This window comes from Arachis hypogaea, chromosome 9 (genome assembly GCF_003086295.3).
Source record: "Arachis hypogaea cultivar Tifrunner chromosome 9, arahy.Tifrunner.gnm2.J5K5, whole genome shotgun sequence".
NCBI classification, from domain to species: domain Eukaryota; kingdom Viridiplantae; phylum Streptophyta; class Magnoliopsida; order Fabales; family Fabaceae; genus Arachis; species Arachis hypogaea.
The window spans coordinates 72,908,310-72,919,771 of record NC_092044.1 but is presented as its reverse complement, the minus strand read 5'-3'; the positions used below and the strand labels follow the sequence as shown (position 1 = coordinate 72,919,771).

Sequence of the window (11,462 nt, the reverse complement as noted above, 5' to 3'; positions counted from 1 at the left end):
CATGTATGGCTAACGTAGTATGATGATTCATGAATCCCACCAATTCAAATATCAAAATGAAGTTCAAATAGACTTTCAAGAACCTATACAATTCTTTGACTAACCTAGGCTCTCACCAACACATATAACAACCTATACAATTCTAATACACCACCTAGCTACCCATAATTCCTACTTTTTCACATACTCATGCATTCTCTTCAATTCACATTCCATATGCATTGTTATTATTACTTTTCTTTGGGGCATTTTTGTCCCCTTTTTATTGGTTCCTTTTTCTTTTTCTATTTTAGTTTTTTATATTTTTTCTTTTTCTTTATTATTATTTTTTCTTTTCAAGCTAAAATATATACAAGAGCATCAATGCATATGGTTTAAACATTCAATGCATAAGTATATACCCAATTCCCAATAATTTCAATAAAAATACAAAAACACTCTTTTATCCCAACCAATGTTCCCAAATTTCCCTTATCTAATTGATACACACTATCACTAACCTTAGCTAATCAAAGATCTATATTAAGAACATTTATTATTTTTCACTTAGGGGTAGTGATGTGCTAAAATTAAGAACAAAAGGGGTTTAGCATAGGGTCAAAGTGGGCTAACAATGGTAAATAAAATGTAAGGCCATTTGGGTAAGTGAGCTCAAATGAAATAAAGGCCTCAATCATATAAATGCATTCATACACAAAATAATGGACATAAAGAATTAAACAAATCAAAGAGAGAGAATAATATACACAAGAATGGAAATAAGTGGTTATATGATGTAACCACACAATTGGGCTTAAAACTCAAATGCTGATGTGTTCTTAGCTCAGAAACCATGTTCCAAAATTAATTCCTTCAAGCAAGTTCAACAAAAAAAAATTAAATTCAAATTGGTAGGGTGCCCTAAAATAGTTTTCTTGGAAGGAAAATCATCACTCTAACCAAGTAGTCCTAACAAGAAAGAAGTGGTAAAGTATGTACAAATTCTAACTATCATTCAATCTATCATGCAATGCAACAACTATCTAACAAAGAAAAATAAGCATTGGTGTTGGAAAAGGAAATTGTTACCCACGGAGGTCGGTCCTCGACCTCCCCACACTTGAAGGTTGCACCGTCCTCGGTGCATGCAAAGAAGAGCAAGGTGGACGGGTGATGCATGAAAACTTGTCTCCCAACAAATTTTCCTTCGGCAAGTATACCGAATTTGTCGTTAAGTAAAAACTCACAATAGAGTGAGGTCGAATCCCACAGGGATTGATTGGTCAAGCAACTTTAGTTGGAAGAGTATACTAGTTGAGCTAAACAGAGTATAGTTTGAGAATTGCAGAAAATTAAATGACGGAAAAGTAAATAGCAGAAATTAAAGTGCAAAATCTTAAATGGGGATTTGTGGTAATGAGCATGAAAATAAATGACAGAAAATAAAGAGAACGAGTAAGATCAGAAATGGGGAATTCATTGGGTTCAGGAGATGTTGTATTCTCCGGATCAAGTTCATTTTCATCTCTTCCTCAATTAATGCATCTATTGATCTCCTTGGCAATCTTAGATGATTAGATTCCAATTCCTTGGTAATCCAATCTATCTAAGCTTGAACAATTGCCCAATTCCTTGATTTAATTACTCATGGGAAGAGATGAAGTATGGTCACTGATTATACCACATGTATTTCTAAATCAAAGTGTTGGGAGGATTACATGTCACTATATCCGCCCAGACCCCAATTTGGTCCAACATGAGAAAGCATTTCTAGCATGATCTCCTCATCCCTTTTCCAAAGCTCAAAGGAGATCCAATTATGGAGAGTTTCTTTTCCAAGACAACTAACCAATTGAATTAAGATCGAAAGCTTTCTAGTAAATCAAAAGAGAAGAAAGAAGAAGAGAATGAAAACTATAATTGATCCATCAAATTACAACAGAGCTCCCTAACCCAATGAAAGAGGTTTAGTTGTTCATAGCTCTAGAAATGGAAAATGGCAGAAAATAATACATCCCAGCTAAAAGTGCAGAAAAGTAAATATATAGAGAGTAGTTCTCCAAAGTGCCAAGCTTCTCTATAGTTCAAAACTACTCTATATATACTACTCCTCTTGATCTTCTAGTGAGTTCTTCAAGTCTTGGATGTGTGCTTTGGATCTTGAGTTGAAGCAGTTCCAATCTTTAGTGGCCCCAGCTTGCAGAGAAGTATGAATTAGGCATGGGCGTTAGTGAAGTTAACGTTAAGTGACATTGTGGGTTCAAGAACGTTAGTGGCAATCACAATTTTCACTAACGTTCCAACCCCCATATAGCCTACGTTAACTCCAACGTTAGTGGCACTAACGTGACCACTAACGTTGCCTTGTAAATCTTCGCTAGCGTTATTGGGACTCACCTTTCCCAATAACGTTGGCTTATAACCCTTCGCAAGTGTTATTGGGACTCACCTTTCCAATTAACGTTGCCTTATGCCCTTTGTCCCATCGTTAGAGTTCACGTTAGTGTAACTAACGTGGCTCTTAACGTGGCTATTCCTCACCTTCGAGAGTGTTAGTGACACTTATCTTTGTCACTAACGCTCAAAGTGCCCCTACTCTCCACGTCAGGGCTCACGTTAACAAAGTTAATGTGGCCACTAATGTGGTTGTAATGCCATCTCCCAACGTTAGTGACAAAGGTAAGTGTCACTAACGTTGGCTCATCAATCTCAGCTCTACGTTAACTTTCACGTTAGAGATCTTAACATGACCACTAACATGGGCAATGCTAGTTGATCCAACGTTAGTGACAAAGGTGAGTGTCACTAACGTTGGCATTGTTCTTTTCTTCCACGTTAGAGTTCACGTTAACTTAGTTAACATGACTCTTAACGTGGCTCATTGCCAAATCTTGGAACGTTAATGGTGTTCATGTTTACCACTAACGTTGGAGTTATCTTTTGTCTCCACGTTAACTACCACGTTAACTTAGTCAACGTGGCAATTAACGTGGGCTTATGATGGCTTCGCGGGTGTTATTGGTGATCACTTTTCTCCTTAACGTTGCAAGCTATTTATCATTCCACATTAGTGGTCACGTTAACTAGATTAATGTGAGTACTAACGGGTTCTTCTTTGCTTCCTTTGTCCTGAAATCAAGCAAATAAAGTGCATCAAAGCTCTAGCCAAAGTCATGAGATTATGCATCATCAATTTATCATTCAATTCTAGCAAAATCCTCATGAAATCATGTGAAATTCACAATAGTTGCTTGAATCAAGGTGTAAGTGTATTTTCATCCAAAAACTTGCCTTATTCACTAAGAAAATGCATGGAACTACCTTAAAATAGTAAAGAAAAGGTCAGTGAAACTGGCCTAGATGCCCTGGCATCACAACACCAAACTTAAAGCTTGCTTGTCCCTAAGCAAGTACTGAAACATAGGAAGAATGAATGAAAGAGCAAGAAGATAGTATAGAAGTAGAATTCCTGGTTTATGGGGTTTCATGCATAGCAACTTAGGTTCTTTCCTTTACTAGGTTCCAGGCCTTTATCAAATCCTTGGTCACTCTCTTGATTACATCCTTTGAGACTTCTTAATTGTTGATCCTTCCTTCTTATCTAAGGTTTATTACATGCTTCTTTTGGCTAAGTGCTCTATAAGAGGGCGACTCTTTATGATAAGCTTTCAGTCAACACTCACGAACCAGTTGGCTCAAGGTGCAAGGTGTTAAGACACCCCTACAGACTTACTCCCCCAAGTCTCTTTCCCTCATACATACACACCACAGGCACATGGTTTGTTATTTTTCTTTCTTGAGACCTTGGTGTCCAGCACCTCTTTGGGTTACTAAGTGTTCTGTAGCAAAGGTCACTTTTGATAGTGGACTTTCAGCTGATAATCCCGGATTAGTTAATCCAAGTTACCAAGTGATGAGGCACCCCTAAGAGCTTATTCATCCAAGCATATCCCTTGCACATGAACACCACAGACACATGCCTTAATCTTAAAACCCTTGGTGCCTAGCTTTTCTTATTGTGTTTCTTTCCTTTTCACTTTTATTGCTCTTTCTCTTTTCTTATTGGGATCTTATTATTTAGTTAGTCTCATAGGATGTGTTTCAAGCATAGGATTCAGGATAGATAGTCGCCTTCTTTCCTTGTTTGGTGAACCAACTTAGCTTACTAATCATCCTACCACAAACATTCAGAACTTACTTCACAATATAACTCCACTCTTGTTCTTTTAATAACATTTTCTTTTTGATTAACTTAAAGGACAAGCATACAAGTAAGAAAGATGGAAGTGAACACTAGAGACATTAAGCTCAATAAACATAACCCAAGAAATGAAAAACTTAAATGCAGATTTAAAAATCCTAAACTACTATGGAAGCATGCTCTATTTCATTCATGATTTTCCTTATTTAAAGCTGTGAATTAGATAGAAAGGGACTCCACCACCTGAAATGATCATGTTCCTTTGTCTTGGGATCCTCCTTGATTGCTTGAGTCCCCATTCCCTTTGCGCTTTCCTATCAGCTTTTTCCAGAAACCAGTGTCTTCCATCTTATTCTTTAATGCTTCCTTTTGCTGTTTCACCTTCCCCTCTTCTTGCTCTGTTAAGTCTTTGCGGACTGCCTCGTAACTTGGGATGGCAGGGTGCAAGTTATGCATCTGCCCAGTCATATAGTTTAACTTGGCCTGAGTGTTTATGCTGAATTCTTCTCGATGCAGTTGCCTTCCTTAATTGAGCACACTGAATTCATTGAATGCTTTCATCTGAGCCATCTGGCGTTGGTTGAGTTCTTGAAGGCGTTTGTCTTGGCTTTCTTGCCTTTTGGACACTTGATTGATGGCTTGGGTAAGCTGGGAGTAATGCTCCTGTTGTAACTCCATTTGCTGTTTCTGCCACTCTCTTTGTTGATCTATCCAACTAGAGAGTAGTTTTTCTTGATGATCCATCCTTTGATCTTGGACATGTAGTTGCTGTTCTTGTCCCTCCATATAGCTACTTGCCATATACTCAATGGCTTCCTTGATGTGATACAGATTTATATTGGTTGGATCAAATTGTCCTTCTTGCTGGTGCCCTGTTTGTTGGGGTTCTTCTTGGTGAGGTTCTTCTAAGTGGGGTTCTTCTTGTGCAGTTCTTTTCCCTATCCAAGCTCTTCTTTGTTGTTGAGCAGGTGTCACATAGTTTATGCATTAGAATGTGACTAACCTCCCAGGATTTACCCATTGTGGGTTGTTGTCTTCGAACACCACCTTGCTTTCATGCATAGTCTCAGGATGGTACTGGGGTACCAAAGTCTAGCACCCGGATCATTCTTCTCGGCTGAATCCTGGATTTCTTCAGCTATAATCTCATGCACGTATGGTGGCTCAAGCTATATTAACTTCAGAATTGTTTGCGGCTGGAAGGATAGACCTCCTCACTAGCTCAAACCATCCCTTGGCTTCTGGGATAAGGTCTCCTCTCCTAATGAACTTCAGCCTCTTGTCCGAGTATCTCTCCCAATCAGACCCAATAACACACATATCACTCACGATTTCTTTAAGTTCATCTTCATCGAGAGCATTATTTATTTTTACTTGATAACTAAGCTCATTAAAATGTGGCGATTTCAGTTGAAGAGTCCTTGTTATAGCAGTGGGGCTGAAGTCCACCTTTGTTCCTCTTACATAACTTTTTAAGGTGGGGGCCCTAGTACTGTCTTCTCTGACTGTATTTGCATAGAACTCCTTGATGAGGTTTGCATTTATCTTTGTCTCTGGATTGATGAGCTTTTACCAACCCCTCTGTGCAATCTTTTCTCTGATTTTAGGGCACTCATCCTCATTGAATTGGAATGTCAATTCTGGCAATATTTTTTTGTTCTTGATCTGTTCATATTAAAGCTCATGGAAGGCAATTTTGAATCTTCCAGCGTCAAAAGGAGGTTGCTCCATGGGTTTCTTTCCTTTTCGCCTCTTGGAACTTGATGATGCCATGCAAGATGGTTGATGAGTGGTTGCGGTTCACTAGATGTGGCTAGGAGAGTGTGTGAAAATTTTTGGCGGAGGATGAAGTGTGTGTATCCGGAAGAAGGAAGGGAGAGGAATGAGAGTAAGAAGTGTGTACGGAGAGGTTGTGTGAAGGGGTTTTCATAGGAAGATGGCAAATGATTGAAGGGTGTGGATTGATGGTGTTGTTTGATAGTAGACGGTTGGGGTTTGGTATTGAATGAGCATAAGGATCACCTCTTTTCTGAGGGTCTTGGTTTGGTCTCCAAAGCTATCCAACTCCCAATGTTGCATGGCAACACTTCCAAAGATATTCTCCTTGAAGACAAGTGTGAGATTTCCTTGGTATAGTGGCCGAATCTCCCTTCCTTAATTGTCCTATCAAGTACCATCAATGTCCCTTTTGATTCCCTATATTTGAAAAAAAAGAATGCAAATGGTAAATTTGAAATTTTCGGTGGGAAAACTTAAGGTATGAACTAGCTAAAAAAATCTTTTTCTTTTATTTTTAAATGACTAAATGCTTTCCATGTATGCAAATCAATTAACCACTAAATTTCCCATGCATGCAACGTTGGTACACCAAACTTGTTTGTGGTCATATGGTGCAACAAGTTTGGGGAATAATTTTACCTCATAAAGTATGTTCAAGCTCACTTGGTGTGCCTTGAACACCAAACTTATCATGTACCATACGCTGCATATAAAGGGGTCTTATATTGGTCGTCAAAATTGATTTAAAAATCCATGAAATTTGCCTTATTACTACTATTAGAAATTAAAGGAAGAGGGCATAGAACATGGGTTGCCTCCCATGAAGAGCTTCTTTAGCGTCATTAGCTTGACGTTTGGTCCTTGTCAAGGTGGCTGATAGTGCTTGAAATCTTCCCCCTTTGCAGTGAACCTATGTCCATTGGCCTTGTTGATAAGCTCCATATGCTCTAGGGACAAGATTTTGTTGATGGTGTACACTGGAGGCAGCTGGGATGGGATAGTGGGGGAGGTGAGGTGGTATAGATGGGAAGTATGTAGAGACCACTTTATCTCCGGGCGAGAAATCTTCTGTAGGGATTTTCTTCTTTCTCCATCCCCTTGGGACCTTTTTTCTTGTGTCCATTGATGCCAACTTGTTCCTTGTGGTTTCCTTTTTGAGAATGGTTTTGTTGTCTAATTCATGTGATTCTGGTGGGTCTGGTTCCTTTTGGATTACAATTGGTTATTGCTCCTTTTGATCACATTGGCTGTTAACCATAGGAGTCCTTATGTGTGGTGCTTGTGCTTCCTTGTTTGGCTCCTCCATCAGCTCTTTGTTATCATGATCTGCTTCTTGTGAGAGGTTAAAAACATTGAAAGTGAGCTGATCGTCATGTATTCTCAATACTAGCTCTCCCCGTTCCACATCTATGAGTGCTCTAGCTGTGGCTAAGAATGGCCTTCCCAGAATGATGGGGTAAATAGGGTTCTCATCCATTTCCAGGACAACAAAGTCTATGGGGAGGAAGTAGTTCCCAACCTTTACTAGCACATTCTCAACCACTCCTATTGCCTGTTTTTGAGTTTTGTCAGCCAACTTAATGATTACATCTGTGGGTGTTAGCTCATTGATTTGAAGTTTTTTCAGGAGGGATAGAGGCATTAAGTTGATGCTCGCTCCCAGGTCACAGAGTCCTTTATCAATCATTGTTTCTCCTATGGAACAGGAAATATGAAAACTCCCTGGATCCTTCCTCTTTGTGGGTAACCCTGGTTGAATGAGAGCACTGCGATCCCTATTCATCTTTATTGTTTGTCCACCTTTCAATGAACTCTTTCTGGCTAACAGCTCCTTTATATACTTTATGTAGGAAGGCATTTGCTGGAGGGCTTTAATGAATGGTATATTTACATCAAGAGATGCAAACATGTCGAGGAATCTTGAATACATCCTCCCTGCTACACCACCTTTAAGCCTTTGAGGAAAGGGTGCATATGGGTTAAGTGTTTCCTTCTTCTTCAGCTCTTCCTTGAGTGTGGGTTGAGGTGCATGGCTCCTTTCTTCCTGATTTCCATTTTGATTGTCTTGGAGGTGTTCTACTTCATTCATACTCCTCTAATCACTTGTGGTGATCATCTTACATTCTTCCCACTTTACTTTCTTTGTTTCTCCCCTTGGATTCTTCTTCGTGTCACTAGGAAATCCATCAGTGGGTTTGGGAATTTGTTGAGATAGATACCCTACTTGGGACTCCAGTTTCTTGATGTTTTCTCTTTGGTTTTTGATATTAGCTCGCACTTCTTCCTTGTTGTCTTGGACTTCTCTGCATAAATCTTCAAGTAGAGTCTCAATCTTTTGAAAGTCTATCCTCTGTTAGTGATGATGGATTGGGGTTAGGTGGATGTTGATAGGATCTCAGTGAGGTATGTTGGTGAGTTGCATTGTTGTTGGAGTTGAGGTTGTGGTATCTCTGGTCTTGACCTTGATCTTGTTGATTTCCCCAACCAAAGTTAGGGTGATTTCTCCATCCAGAGTTGTAGGTTTTGGAGTATGGGTCATGGATTTGTCTAGGTGAGTTTCCAACATAGTTGGCTTGTTTCCAGTCACCTTCTTCTCCTATATTCACTCCTTCTTGAGTTGGTGATGAAGTAATGACTGCTGCAACTTGGTTTTCCTTTACCTTCTTGGTGAGATCTGCTAGCTACTTGGTGATCACCTTATTTTGGGCTAGCAATGCATCCATGTGGTTCAGCTCCATTACTCCTCGAGTGTTACTTCTTTCAGAGGCATGGAAGTAGTCATTCTCAACTACTCTTTCAATGACATCTATGGCTTCTTCATTGGTTTTCCTCTTGTTTAGAGAGCCCCCTGATGAATGATCTACAGCCTTCTTTGACTCATAGGAAAGACCGTCATAGAAAATGTGAAGTTGAACCCATTCATTGAACATATCTGGTGGGCATCTTCTTGTTAAGTCCTTGAACCTCTCCCATGCCTCATAGAGAGTCTCACCATCTTGTTGTCTAAAAGTCTACACCTCAGCTCTCAGCCTGTTAATTCTTTGAGGAGGATAAAATTTTGCCAAAAATTTGTTCACCACATCTTCCCAATTTGTCAAACTCTCCTTTGAGAAGGATTCGAGCCACTTGGATGCCTTGTCCCTGAGTGAAAAAGGGAACAACAGCAGCCTATAGACATCCGGGTGGACTCCATTAGACTTCACAGTGTTACAAATTCTCAGGAAGGTGGTTAGATGTTGATTGGGGTCTTCTTGAGAACTTCTTCCAAATGAGCAGTTGTTCTGAACAAGGGTGATGAGCTGGGGTTTTAGTTCAAAGTTGTTGGCATGTGTGGTGGGCTTCTGGATGCTACTTCCACAGTTTCCTGGATTTGGATTAATGTAGGAGCCTAGAACTCTCCTTTCTTGCCCAGCATGATTTGCAGGGCCTTCTCTAGCATGGTTATGAGCTTCTTCTTCATGATTATTTTCTAAGTTCTCTTCCATGTTGGGTTCAAAGTACTCTTCCTCTTCCTCAGCACCAACAACTCCTTTCCCTCTTGCTTCCATCCTTAATCTCCAGAGGGTTCTCTCAGGTTCTGAATCGAAGGAAGTTAAGGTTCCCCCTCTTCTCCCTGTCATACAACTAACAAAACACACAGCAAGAGATAAAATGAAGAGGTTATTTTTGTTAGAGTGTTTGTTAGTGTGAGTAATGCAAATTATCAAACAGTTAGTGGATTAGTGAGCAGAATTGTAGATAATGACAAGGAAGAAAGAAAAACAGAGAGGGTATAGATAATGAGGAAGAAGTTAAACAAAGTGAAAATAAATGACTGAATAAAGTAAACAAACAAAAGAAAAATGCTCAATCTAGTGAGCTTCCAACTTAATCATTGTTGATACAAAATCAATCCCCCGCAACGGCGCCATAAACTTATTGCATGAAAACTTGTCTCTCAACAAATTTCCCTTCGGCAAGTATACCGAATTTGTCATCAAGTAAAAACTCACAATAGAGTGAGGTCGAATCCCACAGGGATTGATTGGTCAAGCAACTTTAGTTGGAAGAGTATACTAGTTGAGCTAAACAGAGTATAGTTTGAGAATTGCAAAAAATTAAATGATGGAAAAGTAAATAGCAGAAATTAAAGTGCAGAATCTTAAATGGAAATTTGGGGTAATGAGCATGAAAATAAATGACAGAAAATAAAGAGAATGGGTAAGATCAGAAATGGGGAATTCATTGGGTTCAGGAGATGCTGTATTCTCCGGATCAAGTTCATTTTCATCTCTTCCTCAATCAATGCATCTATTGATCTCCTTGGCAATCTTAGATGATTAGATTCCAATTCCTTGGTATTCCAATCTCTCTAAGCTTGAACAATTGCCCAATTCCTTGATTTAATTACTCATGGGAAGAGATGAAGTATGGTCACTGATTATACCACATGTATTTCCAAATCAAAGTGTTGGGAGGATTACATGTCACTATATCCACCCAGACCCTAATTTGGTCCAACATGAGAAAGCATTTCTAGCATGATCTCCTCATCCCTTTTCCAAGGCTCAAAGGAGATCCAATTATGGGGAGTTTTTTTTCCAAGACAACTAACCAATTGAATTAAGATCGAAAGCTTTCTAGTAAATCAAAAGAGAAGAAAGAAGAAGAGAATGAAAACTATAATTGATCCATCAAATTACAACCGAGCTCCCTAACCCAATGAAAGGGGCTTAGTTGTTCATAGCTCTAGAAATGGAAAATGGCAGAAAATAATACATCCCAGCTAAAAGTGCAGAAAAGTAAATATACAGAGAGTAGTTCACCAAAGTGCCAAGCTTCTCTATAGTTCAAAACTACTCCTATATATACTACTCCTCTTGATCTTCTAGTGAGTTCTTCAAGTCTTGGATGTGGGCTTTGGATCTTGAGTTGAAGCAGTTCCAATCTTTAGTTGGCCCAGCTTGCACAGAAGTATGAATTAGGCATGGGCGTTAGTGAAGTTAACGTTAAGTGACATTATGGGTTCGAGAACGTTAGTGGCAATCACAACTTTCACTAATGTTCCAACCCCCATATAGCCTACGTTAACTCCAATGTTAGTGGCACTAATGTGACCACTAAAGTTGCCTTGTAAATCTTCGCTAGCATTATTGGGACTCACCTTTCCCAATAACGTTGGCTTATAACCCTTCGCAAGCGTTATTGGGACTCACCTTTCCCATTAACGTTGCCTTATGCCCTTTGTCCCATCGCTAGAGTTCACGTTAGTGTAACTAACATGGCTCTTAACGTGGCTATGCCTCACCTTTGAGAGCGTTAGTGACACTTACCTTTGTCACTAACGCTCAAAGTGCCCCTACTCTCAATGTTAGGGCTCACGTTAACTAAATTAACGTGGCCACTAACGTGGTAGTAATGCCATCTCCCAACGTTAGTGACAAAGTTAAGTGTCACTAACGTTGGCTCATCAATCTCAGCTCTACGTTAACTTTCACGTTAGTGGTCTTAACGTGACCACTAA

The 11,462-nt window shown here is 39.5% G+C and overlaps 1 non-coding gene across 1 annotated transcript; it reads left to right on the top strand.

Annotated features, from left to right (window-relative positions):
• Positions 1-8,884: 8,884 nt before the first annotated feature.
• On the top strand, positions 8,885-8,991 carry LOC112713991 (small nucleolar RNA R71). The gene has a single exon (XR_003158949.1). It is a non-coding gene; the product is annotated as a small nucleolar RNA R71 (small nucleolar RNA).
• The last annotated feature ends 2,471 nt before the right edge of the window (positions 8,992-11,462 follow it).